This window comes from Eumetopias jubatus, unplaced genomic scaffold (genome assembly GCF_037043125.1).
Source record: "Eumetopias jubatus isolate StellerSeaLion01/CBP00866 unplaced genomic scaffold, mEumJub1_p1.0 scaffold_5, whole genome shotgun sequence".
NCBI classification, from domain to species: Eukaryota; Metazoa; Chordata; class Mammalia; order Carnivora; family Otariidae; genus Eumetopias; species Eumetopias jubatus.
In genome coordinates, this window is record NW_028274811.1 from 149,834,956 (window position 1) to 149,851,295 (window position 16,340).

Sequence of the window (16,340 nt, forward strand, 5' to 3'; positions counted from 1 at the left end):
CTCTCAAATAAATAAATAAATCTTAAAAAAAAAAAAACATTCAGGATCAACAAACTTTGAAAGGATATTTCAGTGCTCGCAAAGCACCTAAAGAAAACAGATTGAAAGGTATCTGTGAATCCTAAACCTTAAGGCAATGTACCGTGTTCCCACTTGGAGTGGACTTGGAGGGTCCATTTTATTCCTTCTGGAAGAAACCTAACACTGATGTTTCCGAAGACATGCCTAGACTTAATTTCCTGAAACTTTCGGTGAAGCCCAAGGCATTGGAAGGTTTCTGAGGCCAGCCAGGTTTGGGGGGATAGCAGTGTTTCAGATCAAGGGTATCCAGGACCAGTGGGTGGCATTGGGCTCCATGTTTGCCATACCACAATTGTGCTTCTTTTCTACCCATTTTTAGACTTGAAGGTGTGTGTGCTCAGAGACCAACATCCCACAAACCTTTCCCAATTACCTAAATAAATATGGAATAAAAGATGTATTTTCAGGGGCACCTGGGTGGCTCATATGATTAAGCGTCTGCCTTTGTCTCAGATCATGATCTCTGGGTCCTGGGATCGAGTCCCACAATGGGTCCCTTGCTAGTGGGGTGTCTGCTTCTCCTCTCCCTCTGCCTCTCCCCCCTGCTCATGCTCTCTCTCTTTCTGTATCTCTCTGTCTCAAATGAATAAATAAAATCTTTCTTAAAAAACCTTGTATTTTTAGCTTGCTTTAAAGGTAACTCTCATCTCAAGCGTTGATCTCCTGTCAGTCTGCTCATGACCTGAAGACCGAGAGGTGCCGGTAGTATATTTTTTTTAACTTCACCAGTGTACATAAGTTGTTATTTTATTGTGAGGCTCACAACTCATTTTATTTTAAATATGTGGAAAACAATCCTAAGAGCAAAGACTGCTGGATTTGGTTTTGGAAAGTAATTTAGTGCAGTCTGCCATTGTCTATGCTTCTCACTGGTAAATAATTAAAAGGCAAAGAGAAATCCATCTAGAACAGCATCTTCAAGGCTCTGTAGCCACTGATAAGCAAGGCAAATTATAATTCACCCTTATTCTGAAGCAGGATACTGTCAGAAAATCCCACTTGATCTTTCTGTTGTTCACTGAACTTTCATGCCTCGGTTTTCTCGCTCCTACTCTTCTAGCTGTTTGCAATCTCATTTTCTCTCTTGCTTAAGCCACACATTATTGAAGATCCAGTTCAGTCATCTTCTTGGGAAGACCATTCATGACATGCGCTCTTCCCCAGCCTGCTCCCCATGGACCTCTGCCTGGCTCACCACAGAGCTCCACGTTGCCTGGTGTCCTGTCTCACAGCTGGAATTCTATTCTACAGCACTAATGAAGGAGCCACATGACATTTCAGAGAGTCTACTGGGCTTTCTTTTGGAATTAAATAGAAAATGCCTTTGTAGCTATGATAAGATCCATTTATCATATCTATTACTCCATTAGAACACGACTCCTTACAGAAAGAGACTTGCCTTCCTTCATCTTTTTTTCTCATCTCACCCATTACTCCTTCTTGAATGAATATTGAATTATACGTACTCAATAGTTGTTGACTTTTTCTTAGCTTAAGTAACACTGCTCACAGTTTTATTTTTCATACAGGGTATTCTTTTCTGCCCCAAATGCCCCCCCCCCCACTCCCAAAGATGTGCCTCTCTAATCCCTGGAATCTGTGAGCATGGAAACTTCCATGGTGGCAGGCACTTTGCAGGTGCAATTAAGGTCACCAACCCTGAGATGGGCAGATTATTTTAGATTATCCCACTGGGCTCAATCTAATCTTATGAGCTCTTAATATCGGAGAACCTTTCCTGGTTCTGGTCAGGGACAGATACAGTGAGAGCAGAAGGTCAGAGAGATGCCATGTGAGGACTTGACATATCATTGCTAGTTTTGAAGACAGAGGAGGGAAGCAGGAACCAAGGAATGCAGGAGCCTCTAGAAGCTGGGAAGCGGGAGGAACAGATTTTTCCTGCATTAGTTTCCCAGGATTGTTATAACAAGTAACCATACATGTGAGTGGCTTAAACTAATAGGAAATTGTTGTCTCACAGTTCAAGAGGCAGAGTTCACATTCAAGGTGTCGACAGGACCATCCTTTCTTTCTTTTTTTTTTTAAGATTTTATTTATTCATTTGAGAGAGTGAGACAAAGCGAGAGAGGGAACACAATCAGGGGGAATGTGAGAGGGAGAAGCAGACTTCCCACTGAGCAGGGAGCCCAATGCGGGGCTCAATCCCAGGACCCTGGGATCATGACCTGAGTGGAAGGCAGATGCTTAAGCACTGAGGTACCCAGGCCCCCAAAGGGCCATCCTTTCTTTAAAGGCCCTAGGAAAGGATCCTTTCTTGCCTCTTCCAGCTGTCCCTGATTGCTGTTGTAAGGATCAAGGTCAAGCTCCCTGAAGACAGGCCACTGACATGCAGATTATGCTGAGCTGAAAACAATAAAGGTCCAAAAGAACTCAGGAAGAATTTTTTTTTTTTTTTTTTTGAGAGAGGGCGAGAGAAAGAAAGTGTGTGAGCTGAGGTGGGGGGCCAGGGAGGAGAGGGGCAGAGGGAGGGGAGAGGGGTGAGGGAGGGGAGAGAGAGAGAGAAAATCTTAAGCAGATTCCATGCCCAGTGCAGAGCCCAATGCAGGGCTCCATTTCACAAACCCCGAGATCATGACCTGAGCCGAAATCAAAATCAAGAGTCGGACACTTAACCAACTGAGTCACCCAGGCACTCCTCAGGAAGAAATTCTGACCTTCTCCCCACTGCCTAAAAAATTTTAGATGGAGGAACTGCTCCAAAAAGAGAGCCATCACCATAGATAAATACATTGTAATATGAATTAGGTATGGTAGACATGGAGGAACCTAGCAAAGTCCATTTGATCAAAGACCTCTATGTCCCATTGTTTCTGAGTGACCCAGCACACATTTGTGTACCCAACATTAATTACTCTATTTCATCTTCCTGTAAATTGCATTCCTTCCTTTTGAAGTCCCAGATCTCTGATCCCTTCTCCTTAGTTCAGGATGGCATATATATAGCATTTTGCCTGACTACCTTTGGAATTCTGTGTCCAGATGGTCTCCCCATTTGTGCAAAATTAAATTTTATTTTCTCCTGTTAATCTGTCTCATGTCAATTTGACTCTTAATCCAGCTAAAAGAATCTTGAAGGGTAGAGGAGATTTTTCCTCCCCCCTGCTCTGGTAGTCCTTGACATCCCCTGTGTGTCTCTCTGTCTCTGTGTTAGCCTTTTATAAGGTCATCAAACACTGTATTATGGTCCATGTTATGCCAGTAGGACATCACCTTAATTTCACTAATTACACCTACAAAGACCCTATTTCCAAAATGGTCACATTCTGAGGTTCCAAACAGACATAATTTTGAAGGGAGACTATTCCACCCCAGACACCCCTGTACAGCCTCCAGAAGGAAGACAATCCTGACAACACTTTGATTTTCATCCAGTAAGAACCATTTTGTATTTCAACTTCCAGAATTGTAAATTAAAAAAAAAAAATGTGTTTTGTTCAAGGCACTACATTTGAGGTAATTTGTTCCAGAAGCTGTAGGAAAGTAGACCGTGCAGGCTGAGGTCACCAGTTTGCCTTATTATCAACCACACACATTACAGGAATCCTGTGCTCTCTTCATCCACCAAGGACAACATATTCTTAAATAGGACAGGGTAACATAAGTCACTGCCAGTGATCTCTTTAATTAATTGCAATAAAGGGCATCACAAAGTGCTGTAAAGTTCTCCTGCACTGTCTATCGGTGTTAAAGTGTAGACAACTGTGCCGATCACAGCTTTGAGACCATAAACTGGCTATAAATGTGTACCATCCTTGGAGCGTCTTGGAGTTGATATACTGAGCTACTCAACTCCAGGTCTCCCCACGTTGTCTGTCCTTCATTGTACCCCCTAAAATCATGATGAACCATGGCAGCCAACGGAATGATTTTTCCCTTTTCACAGCCAAATCTGAGGAATTCAGACAATACATGTGGACACCTTTCTGATTCCACACATGCACCATGTGAATAACAGAGTAACTAGTGGAGCTGGTGCTGATCTCCCAGGTGCCAAGAAAAGACACACATTCTGTACACCTTGAAAAGAGACAGTTGCTCATTTATAAACACTGCTCTAAAAATACCGTATATATAAGAAACAGTGCAGAGGATCATAGGGGAAGGGAGGGAAAACTGAATGGGAAGTTATCAGAGAGGGAGACCAACCATGAGAAACTCTTAACCGTAGAAACAAACTGAGGGTTGCTGGAGGGGTGGTGGGTGGGGGGATGGGGTAACTGGGTGATGGGCATTAAGGAGAGCACGTGATGTGATGAGCATTGCATGTTATACAACTGATAAATTATTGAACACTACATCTGAGACTAATGATGTTCTACAAGTTGGTTAATTGAATTTAACTAAAAAATTAATTTAAAAAATTAAAAACCAAAATAAATAAATAAATAAACCATAAAATCCTAACCAGTCTTTTCCATTTGAGCTGTTCCTGCATTTTAGTACATCCAAAGGATTAAAAAAAAAAAAGAGAGAGCCAGCGAATAAAGTCTCAGGAGTGGGACACGGGGACTCCAGGCCTGGAAAGTCCCAATGTGAGAGATGGGGTCACACTGCCAGGGTAGAGCATTCTGATGGCTACCCTCCCACACCTGCTTAAAACCCCTGGAACTGGGTCCTTGAAAAGATGATCAAGTCCTCTCCATTGGTCTGTTCCTCTAACCACATATCCAACCATCAGTGCTGGGTCTTCATGGATATTCCCAAAGTTAGGATTTCCATCTAAAGTTATGTGCTTCAGATATGGGGATTATGATATAGAATCATAATACATTCTTTCAACATAAAACGTTGACCCTCTAAAACACAGTAGCTCTCTGTCAAAAATCAGAAGAAATTAACAAGTTGGAATTTGGACAGCACGATGCTATTAGGAGCTAAGTGCATTTTTGTCTCAAAATTTTGACTCATATATATATATAAAGGTGTGTATGTGTGTGTGCGTACATATATGCACACATACACATATACACAAGATATATACACAGGATATATCCCATACATATATACAAAATGACTATATGCCTGTATATATTGTCTGACACGCATCACAGAAATACCACTTTGCTAGGTGTCTGTTCAGGTTCAATGAATTTCTATATTAAGCCCTGCAAATGAGATCAGAACTCTTAGCAAATTAGCAAATGGAGAGCAGTGGATAAATTTCATCTTTGACAAGGTCTCCTGGGAAGCATCTCAGCATTTTAATATGAAATGAGGAGCAAGATAATTTCTAGAGTGAGCCCAATCTGCCTGTGTGTCCCCACCAAAGCATGCGGTGATATTCATCTGTGGTGGATTAATGGTCCGGTTTGTTTGACGGTGCAGGAGGAAAGGAGACAAACAGTAATAAGGTGGCTTCCAGATCCAACGAGAGAATGAGGCGCACCCTATCTTGGCCGCAGCACTGGGAGTGTCCCTGGCCCCAGGAGGCTTCCTGGGCTGGGGTCTCTCTGAGGCAAGTGTTGTTGCAAAACTAAAATCCGGTGCAAACTGCAATGCGAGTCAGCACCAGCGCCTTGAGGCTGTAAGTGGAAAACCAGGTGACAGAAATTAATGTCCCCATGCTTGCCTGTCTGGAAGCTAGTTAGCATGCTGAAAGACTGCCAGGTTTTCCCTTCGGGCTAATACTCATGCCGTGTTAGCCGGCTTCTCTGGCTGGGCTGCCCCAAATTTCCAGACTGACAGGATTATCAGTGGTGCCCCCTGATGGGAAAGCGATTTGGTGGTGGTGTCCGCCCCATGTCCCGAAGTCAAAGGCCGGATGATCCCACCTAGATCGTCCGCGGGCTGCGCTCAGAGCCTGGAGGGCTCACCTGGCCAGGACAAGGGTTCGGGGCTCAAGACGGGCCTCCAGTGTTTGCTCTGCCTTTCATATGCGGCGTTGACAAACATGGAGATATTTTTGGAGTCTTTTCCTCCTGGTTCACACAGAGATGACATTTCCCTGAGTACCCCCTCATTATTTCCCCGAATGATTTGTGAGTTCCCTATGCAACCAAGCCATGAAAATACGGTAACAACCATGAATCTCTCTGCCAAAGCCGGGTGAAGTATTGCTATCAGAGCATTTGTGTCTCAAACATAAAAATAAAGAATCCCTCCTCCTCCCTCAGTAAATCAATGTAATGTCAGGGCCCGGCATCTCAGGTCCTCGGGCGTAGCAGGCCATAGAGAAGCATCCCCTTGTCCAGGTCACGGAGCACAGTGACGCGGGGGAGCCAATGGCACTCTCCCCGCGTTTCTCATCCTGCAGGAGGCCCAGGTCACGGGAGTGTTACCAGACTTTAAATTTGTGCAGGGAAACCTGTCGTTCTGTTTTTCATCCTCCAGGATGTCCAATTACTGCCAGATAGGTTTTTTCACCAAAATTGATTTTAATTCGCTGTTTCAGGAGGTGGGCCCGGCAGGCTGAGTGTGTATCCATTAGAACAGCTCGTCAAGAAACGGTTGGGAAAGAGGTCTTTAAAATAACAATCACTAATATTAATCTCGAGCCTTGTATCAAGGAGACTTGCAGCACAATCCAGGCATTGGTCTTATCGATCTCCTTAAGACCCTCGGGGGCGGGGGGGGGGCAGGAAGCAAACAGGCTCACCTTTATGTTCTGATCAAGAGAGGACCCAGCAGGGTAGGGCTGCACCTGCAGGGCTCCTGGGGCTGAAGACTTGGGTCCACTCTGTCAGGGCTTCCAGCTGGCTTCAGCTCCGCTCCTGACTTGTGGTGTGACATGAATATTCATGAGACCCAGCCACTTACTCTCTGAGCAGCTTGTCCTGTCTGTGCTAAACACCATCAACTGCTTCCAGGCTTTAAATACAACTTGGACATTGTTCAGTCCTTTGATTCTTTTTGTTAAAGGTAATACTGTTTATAAAAGGGCCCTAGTGCTTAAATAATTTGTGGATGGGAATGTGAAATTAGAAGACCCTGAATTTATGCTCACAAGAGTGGAAGACATCTGCTCCCAGGAAAACAAAGGGCCATAAATACCAATATTAGACAAGAATTCCAGTCTCTCCCTTCCCCACTAGGGCATTTCAGACTCAGGGATGTAATGATCAGCAAGACCGAGTTCTGTAATTAGTCCTTTACCCATGGAAGATGGCAGCTTTGTTATTTGCAAGCCTTTAATGTCTAGTTATTTACAGAACATTTAGTCGAAGGTGGGGAGACCATGAAAGAGACACATGACCTTCAGGCTCCTTGGAAAGCTGACTTCCCAGCAGGGGGAGCCCGGAACAGACCTGCTCACAGGAAAACCCCGTTGTTTTTTTCTTTCAAACCAGTGCACAGCATCAAACTTAATTATCTCCCAGCCAGGATGCAGGGGAATTCTGGGGAAGAGTCCCTCCGATTGTGTGTTACTCTGATTTTTTGTAACGACGGCTTCTCAGCATTACCTTCCCTGTTGCTGACAAGTATCAATTAAAGGACACACACAAAAAATGTCTATTTTAAGGTTTGGGAGCTACTGTTTGCCTGACCCTACTATTTTCAACTAAGCACACGTGCTCTGTATGTGTGGGAGGGAATGATGCATGAGAACAGGCAGACATAGAGTTTCTCTACCTCCTCAATGTTATTTCCACATTAAAACCTGACATTGTGAGACGCTAGAACAAGGAAGGTTAAGAGACAGGTATGGCTGTGATCACGAATATTCTTTAACAGCCTTATCGAGTTATAATTCACATACCATACAATTCACTCATGTAAAGGGTGCAAATTCAATGAAACTTGGCCGTTTCACAGACAGGTACAATCTCACCAGAATCAATTTTAGGACATTTCTATCTCCCCAGAAAGAACCCCATCCCCTTTGCTTAAGCCCCCTCCCCTCCCCATCCCTTTCCAACCACCAGTCTACTTAATGTCTCCATGGATTTGCCTGTCATGGACATTTCGTATAAAGGGAATAGTATCGTATGTGTTCTTCGTAACTGGCCTGTTTCACTCAGCAGCATGTTCTTAGGGTCCACCCACGTGCTAGCTCATGTCCGCGCTTCATCCCTTGCTATGGCATCATGACGTCCTATCCCACGGTTGTACAACGGTTTGTTTATCCCTCTGTCCATTGACAGGAGTTTCTACCTTTCAAGTATTATGAATTAGCGTACAAGTTTCTGCACGGACACCTTGTTTCATTCCTCCTGGGGAGACACCTAGACACGGAATTGCTGGGTCAGATGACAACTCCATGTTTAATTGTTTGAGGAACTGCCAGAGTGTTTTCCAGAGCCCCTGCACTTTACATTCCCACCAGCAGCATGTGGGAGCTTTGAATGATCATTTGGGTTTACAGGCTGTTCACACCTTTCATTCTACACCACCATCCCTGGCCACCCCACTCTCTCTGGTTGGGAGTAGAGCCACCATGCGCCCAATCTCTTTTTCCTCGCCCTCATCAAACCTCCCTCTACACACCTGGTGTTCGAGTCCTTCAAAGCAGAGCAGAATTACCACAGCGAAGCCCATCGCCATCTGGGGGCTCTCTCAGCACTCACATGACAGGGTGGACCGAGGGATTCCTCCATTTAGGTAAAGGCGACCCTTGCAGTGCCCACATATTACCTGGACTTGCCAGCCTTACTGTGTATTTTTCCTCTAAATGGCTCTGGGAGGTGCCACCCAGCACATGCTTCTGGTGGGCAGAGCTCCCTTCCCTTCCCAGCGGAGCCAATTCTGTGTGACAGGGCTGCTGAGTCATCCTTTCTGCGCGACTCACCTCATCTATAACCGGGCTGCAGAAAACCAAAATAGGACAATGACCAATACAAGGTAACTGCCCATCCCTGGGAGCTTGCTTCCTTCCCCGCTTCCTTCCTTCCCCCCACCACCTTCCCTCCCTCTTACTGTCCCTCCTCCTTCCTTCCTTGTTCCTGCCTCCCTTCTTTCCTTATTTTTCCCCTTCCTCTGTGAATGTGAGATCACACAGATCAATCGACTTATTCAGCTCACTCAGTGGAAAAGAGGAAGAGCTGGGGACTCACCCTCTGATGTTTTAATTAAAATTCTAATGATCTTTTTTGGTACACCAGTGTTGGGCTTGGGTGATGTTTTTATTGGTTGGAAACATTAAATATGAGAAAATTTAGGACTCCGGTGGATTGCTAATTAAATGTACTCATTAAGTTTTTTTTTTTTTTTCTTAGATACGGAGATGACTTTCTTACCTTGTAATATTAAAAATATTGGTGTGTTAGTTGTCTTGTGATTATTATCATGGCCATACTCGCCAGTCCAATTTTGGTAATAGTTCTGTAAAATGTAAATTTCTGGCATCCACTGACCTAGACAGCAGGGCTTGGTAAATTTTTCTTGTAAAGGGCCAGACAGTAAACAGATTCATGTTGGCAGGCTGTACGGGCTCTGTTGCAAATACTCAGCTCTGTTGTTACAGACAAAAGTAGATCCAGACAGTGGTTAAGCAATAGGTGTGTGTGGTCAGACTTTGCCCAACCCCAACCTAGAGGGTCACCAGGATGTCATGCCAGCCCCTGGACACACAGGAAGTGGTCACCTAGGATGAGGAAGCCACCCTCTGTGCAGAAGAGGCAGGAAGGATGGCAGAGCTGGGGTGAGCTTATTGTCCTCACTTCTGCTTCCAGAGTCATTGCTGATCATTTTTCTTGAAGCGGAATGACAAAGGCGATGGGTGGTGTCACACTGTGAGGGTAGTGGTTGTTAAGTGAATCACTCAAACTGACCCCCAAGAGAGATAAGAGCAGCCTGCAGAGTGTAGCTGGACCCGTGGCTTCCTGCCAGGAACACCCACACCAGGTGACTTGAGTGGAACATGGAGGCCCCCCAAAAGGAAGGAAGGCAACATTCTGAGGCACACTCAGGAGGTGAGAGAGAAACAGGAGAGGAAAAGACCCCAGATAAAGGGGTAAGCAGCCAATTTTCTTGGGAAGACCAAGTCAGATTTGCGGCCCCAAGTGAAGGGGACTGTCCCATCAGAGAGGTCTGTCCTCACCAGCTGTAGGGTCAGAGCTCACAGGAGCAGTGGGTCCCAGAGTGAGAAGGACCTTTGGAAGCTGTGTGGAATTTTGTGACCTTTGCCATGGAACATCTACTGTCTGCTCATCGTTCGACTCCTGGCACATTCTAGTCCATGTTCTTTCAGGTGGACTGGTTTGCTTGGGTCTGGTTGGAGGTTTGGACTTATAGACATAACACCCATGTTATTTGTAGCATTAGATCAGCAAATATTTATTCAGCACCTCCTACTGCTAGATTCTGTTCTAGTGTTGGATTTTCTGACACAAGCATTGTATATGCAGCAAGATACACAATAGATACAAGTTATGGCAACAAGATCATGCCAGACTGGTCAGTCTGGACAATTGCATCTTGAAGGTGAATGGTGTGAACACACTGGGACCTAAGGAAACAGGGCTGGAGATTTGGTGTATTGGTTATCCACTGCTGTATAACAAATCACCCCAAAACGGAGAGGCTTAAACAGCTGTTACCTCACTCTTTCTGTAGCCAGGAATCCAGGATGGGTTTAACCAAGCGCTGCTGGCTAAGGTTCTTTTGTGTGGTTGCATTTGATCTGGGGGGCGGGGGCGGGGGCTGAAGTCATCTCATGATTCAGCTGGGGCTGCTTCCAAACCCACTCACATGATTGTTGGCAGGTCTCAGTGTGCTGCTGGCTATAGGTCAGAGACATCAGTGGCTTGCCACATGAATCTCTTCCTAAGATTGTTCACAGCATGGCAGCTGGTTTTCCTGAGTTAGCAAGCTAAGGGAGAACGAGAGAGAGAGAGTACTGCTATGAAAAGCGACATCATTTTATGACCCATCTTGGAAAGTGACATCATTCCCTCCACCATACGCTCCTGGCCACACAGCCCAACCCTGGTGTGATATGGGAGAGGACTTCTCAAGGGTGTCACAGCAAGGAGCTGAGATTCACTGCAGACAGTCTTGGAGGCTGGCGACCACACCTGGGCTAGCATTAGAATGAACCCATTTCTAGGCACTTTCCAGGCCCAGCTGCAGGAAGGTATCCTATTGCTGGAGAATGGATCAAGATGGGTCCATGTCACTGGCAACAGTGACAACTTACCAGCTGTGGGCAATCCCAAAGGCTGAACTAAAGGGCAGCCCGTCATCTCTCTGCTCTTTGGGGGAGGTAGCGTGAAGCCATACACACCAATGCTGGTGTGCAATAAGAACATTCACTCTTTTTAGGGGCGCCTGGATGGCTCAGCCGGTTAAGTGTCTGCCTTCGGCTGAAGTCATAATCCAAGGGTCCTGGGATGGAGCCATGCATTGGGCTCCCTGCTCAGCAGGGAATCTGCTTGTCCCTCACCTGCTGCTCCCCCTCACTTGTGCTCTCTCGCTCTCTCAAATAAATAAATATAATCTTAAAAAAAAACATTCACTCTTTTTAACAAGTGAGAAAACACCCGTGGGCATGTGGACTGCATGTGTGTCAAGGGGGGGAAATAGGTAAGAAGAACAAAAATTGGAAAAATGGAAGCTAATCTGTTAGGAAACTCTAAGACATTGGTATGGGTAGAAAAAATAATATTCATCAATCACAAACAGTGTAGACCATGCAACATGACATATATAAGAAAGAGAAATACAATTTTGGAAAGTTCACCCGGGTCATGAAAGCGGATGTGTCCCCTTGTCAGACAAATTCACTGGCTTTTGGATCAGGAATGTCTGAATAATCATACTTCTTAAGACCCACAGGTGGCTCCCTGGGGAGGAGAGCAGAAGTGAGTCTGGTCAAATAGGTCCGAGCTTCCCATACAGCCACCCGTGAGTTAGCTTTCCCCAGCCTGGTGCCTTCATATAGGGAGGTGAATGGGGAGATGCACACTCCATCAGTGAACAATTGAGATGTGCTTCCTCTGCGGGCCGCACATGCCGTCTCTCTATGGAGTGAAAAGTTCCCAGAGCAGCACAAGGAAGCCACACATGCATCCGTGGTTCACTATCACTAATGCGTCCCCACAGATGATGCTCAGCAGTACAGCTCAGTGTGAGAACAGGCACAGAGACCAGGAGGAATCCTTGGGGTTACAGACGTCTGGGAAGATCTCAGCAAACAGCAGAGTTACTGCTACTAGATCTTGCCATATGAAATAGCCACCCGTGGGGAGGGCGTGGTGTGCTGTGAACTTAAAATCACAGCTAAAGCCGACTTCAGGCAATTTACTTGTTCCCCTTAGCATGCAGTTCAAATTTATGAGAAGTTCCCTCGGTCAGAAAGGGTTCGACTTAAGGCAATATCAGTTTCCTTGCCTGTTTTTGTCAGAACTAGCCATTCTCAGGTGAAGAGTAGTTGTCCGCCATTAACGTCTGCCATAGGTTCCTGGAAGTTGGGCACAGAAAAAAATGATGACTTTCAGTGGATACATAAATCGGGTGGAAAACTTTGGGGGTGTTCAGGGTAAAATATAAAGAGGCTCCAAGGACCTGGAGACAAGAAGGGGACCCCAACAAGGGATGTAGAGAAAATCCTTCATAGAAAGAGACCAAAATTTAAATTTCAAATTCAATCTGGGTCCAGCCTTGTCTTAGGCTGTCCAAGTTTCCACTGGTACTGTATCATACAAAGTTAAGGTTCCCAAATTTTGGTGTATCTTCTAATTACCTGGAAGACCTTTTAAAAATGTCAAGACTCTATCCCTAGAGATTATCACATAACAGAGCTGAGAAAGGGCCCAACTATGCGTACTTTTAACAGATGAGCCGGGTGTTTGAAGTATGGAGTCAAAGGGTCATGTTTAGGGAAATATGATTGAGATAAAATATGTGAATGAGTTTGATGAGAAATTTAGTCCAAGTTGCTCTACAGGGAGGTGAAGAGAAAGTGCTGTGCTTATCCAGTGAATTATGGAATTTGGAAAAGCCTCAAAGAATCATCATACCTTGAATCAGGTCCAGGGACTGCTATTAAAAAACTCAGGAACAATTCTGGATAATCCAGGCCAGGACACGTTCCCCCATCATCTTTGTCACGTGCATCATTTAGCTGTGAGAACTTGGTCTCTGTGCGTACCTGTGATGAATAAAATGTTCATGTTCACAGCTCACTTTCTTTATAATTAGATACATTCTCAATCCCCAGTGTTTTACAAAAATCTTTTCACTGTGAAATTGTGAAATAGTGTTTTGGCATTTGCCCTGGACACATTTGCACCCCTTCAATGATAACTGTTAATTTTGCAAGAAAGGAAAATCCCAAAGACTATTTGAGGAAGAATTCTGTTGGTGTGAGTAACTTAAAGAATCAACTTCTCTTTGTCCTAAATAAAATAAAATAAAACAAAATAAAATAAAATAAAATAAAATAAAATAAAATAAAATAAAATAAAATAAAATAAAATAAAATATAGTATAGATCCCAAGAAAGTGAAAAACAGTCTTGCTGGCAGCTGAACTGCGACGTTCCTAAGCGAGCATAAAGAATGGTCCAAGATTATAAATAATTTGTGCACAAGGCCACTCCAAGACCACATAGGGAACAAGACAAAGACAAATGCCCCTCTCCTACATAAATCCTCTCTACACGTCCTCTCTCAACATGAGTGATTCTAACCAGTGAAAGCTCTGGTCTACCTTCTCTTAGATAAAACTTAAGATACCCAATCATCAAGTTACGTCCACTTTTTGACAATATTCAATACAGAATTCCATGCCACTTTCCTAACCCCTCTTCAGAATCATTCAGAGCAAGCCCAAATCCTGTATGTCCCTCCTGGCTCCTTCTTACTGATGTCCAGCAAGCTCCAGAATCCCAATGTTCAGCTGTAGGTGTATACCTGGTGGTACTTGGCCCATGCACTTTAACAAGTGGGGCTCCACTGATATTTGGCCACGATCTTTGCTGCCATAGACCAGAATCCTTGACTTGGTAACCATGGGACATTTGAGAACCTTTGAATTTCCACGGGCTCAGGGCCACCTTGCTTGCAATGATGAAATCAGTCTCATCCTTCATTGATCCTCTCAGTTTGGGGTTTATTTTGGTCCCTAGGCTTCTAACCTCCTAACACAGGGCACTCTTGTGGACTACTTGGCCGGCCTGATATATTGACAAGGCATGGAACCAATATTTCTATCACTCAAGCCTGGCTCTGGGTAGGGTGTGTTTGGAAATCTTCTCAAACCAGCATATGGGAATACATTTCAACATGGTTTGTCTTTTCAGAATTTTATAAGGACATTCTTCCCATTGTCTCTGTGTACTGAGAGCTGCTTTGCTTAGTTGCATTTCCCGAAGCTAGGGTTTAGAAAGCCTCAGTTGATGATGACTGCTCTTTGGGTAAATTCTAGAGTCACGTGGTTGCAGATGCATCATTTGCACTGAATGGCGTTGCATGATGTCCTTGCAGGTTGAATCTATATCTATATGTCAGTTTACAGTAGATATCAACTGTTTCATGGGCTTATGTTATTTGATTAACACATGCACACATCTCTCTAGATGGCCTATTTCATGAAATACAAGTTGGAATTACAGTGCCTACTTTGGGGAACATTTGACATGAAGAGCTCGTTTATTTGAGAGAAAACTAGAACAGAACTTAGAAACAAAATCTCAAGTATCCTATGAAACAGATGCAATTCCAGTTCTAGAATTGCTCCCAGAATAATTCTTTAGGTAATACCAATAAAAATGTGCAAAACTTAAAACTCTCTTATCTTTCTATTTGTGCACCTTCTCTCTCTCCCCAGGTCCTCCTTCTCCTGAACCATTCAGATGATCTTAATGTCCACCAAATTGCAACTTCCATGTGAAACAAATTCCAATACTTCCTGATGCATGGACTGTACCCCATGTCTGTTTTCATCCCTGGGCCATTACTAAAGGTCTCTGAATCCAAGAATCCTCTGGATAGCGAGACTGAAGAATTCAGATTTGTTGGGCACGTAGCCTTCCCTGACCATTACCAACCAGACCTTTATTTGTGAAACCAGAAAACACAAACACTTGACTTGAGAGGGTTAGCTGGCATGACCCTGAAAGGAATTTAAAGATTAATGAAACAGTAAATAAATAAAGGAGCTACCATGCTGGTAAAGGCAGGGGACCCTTATCATCACCATGAGCTAGTGTTTCTGCTCAAGAGACCTTCAGGGAGAATGTCTGAGATCAGGGAGTCACTGAGATGCCTCTTCCTGCCTCTGTGCCCCATGGTGACAATGGATGAGCAACCACAGCCGGGAACAGAAATGCAATAAAGAATCACCCCCCTCAAGACAGGAGGTATGGATTCAAAATTGTGGAAGTCTAGAATGGGTGATGAAGAAGGGAGCTAACAAATTCCGTTTACTGCCTGAGACCACACACGGCAGCAGAGATTATAGAATTTCCCATAATTCTCCTCCTTTATGTCTTTCCTTCTTATTGTGGTAGCATGCACAAACATAAAAGTTACCATTTTAGCTCTTTGATGTAGAGAGTTCAGTAGCCTTCAGCACGTCCATGTTGCTATGTGGCCATCACCACCATCCTCCCCCAGAACGCTCATCTACTGAAACTGCAAATCTAGTAAATGATTCCCATCCACACAGTCTGTGGAAACCACCACTCTACTCTCTGTATTTATGATTTTGACTACTGTACGTACCTCACTGATGTAGAATCAGATAGTATTTGTCTTTGTGTGACTGGCTTCTTTCACTGAGTGTAATGTCCTCAAGGCTCATTCACATTGCAACATGTAACAGAACTTCCTTCTTTTTTAAGGCTGAATAATATTCCACTGTGTGCCTGTATCACGTTTTGCTTATCCATTCATTCACCTTTGGGTGCTTCATCTTTTAGCTATTGTGAATCATGCTGCCAAGAATATGGGTGTACAAAGGTCTCTCTGGCCTTCATTTCTCTTGGCTATATACTCAGAAGTGGAATAGCTGGATCATTTTATGTCTTCTTAATAGTCTATGGACAGCCACCACCATGCAGATGAAGACAGAGCAGGTTTAATGTGACCATGAGTAGACACCAGTGGTGCCGGTGGGGATGGAGCTCTGGGTGCCCATGTCATGTTGTCATGTCCCTGCATGGATTCTGGGTGCAGCGGGTGGACTGTTCCCGTACAAGCTGTCAGGGTCCCACTGCAGTAGCCTGCTTCACTCTTTGCCTCAGTTTTGCATGTGTGTGTGTGTTTGTTTTATTTGGTGTCATTTTTGCTTGCCTGCTTGTTTTTTGGAATGGCAGTGCGATTTTTTTCAGTGTGAGCAGGGCAGCCGGGAAATGTTGG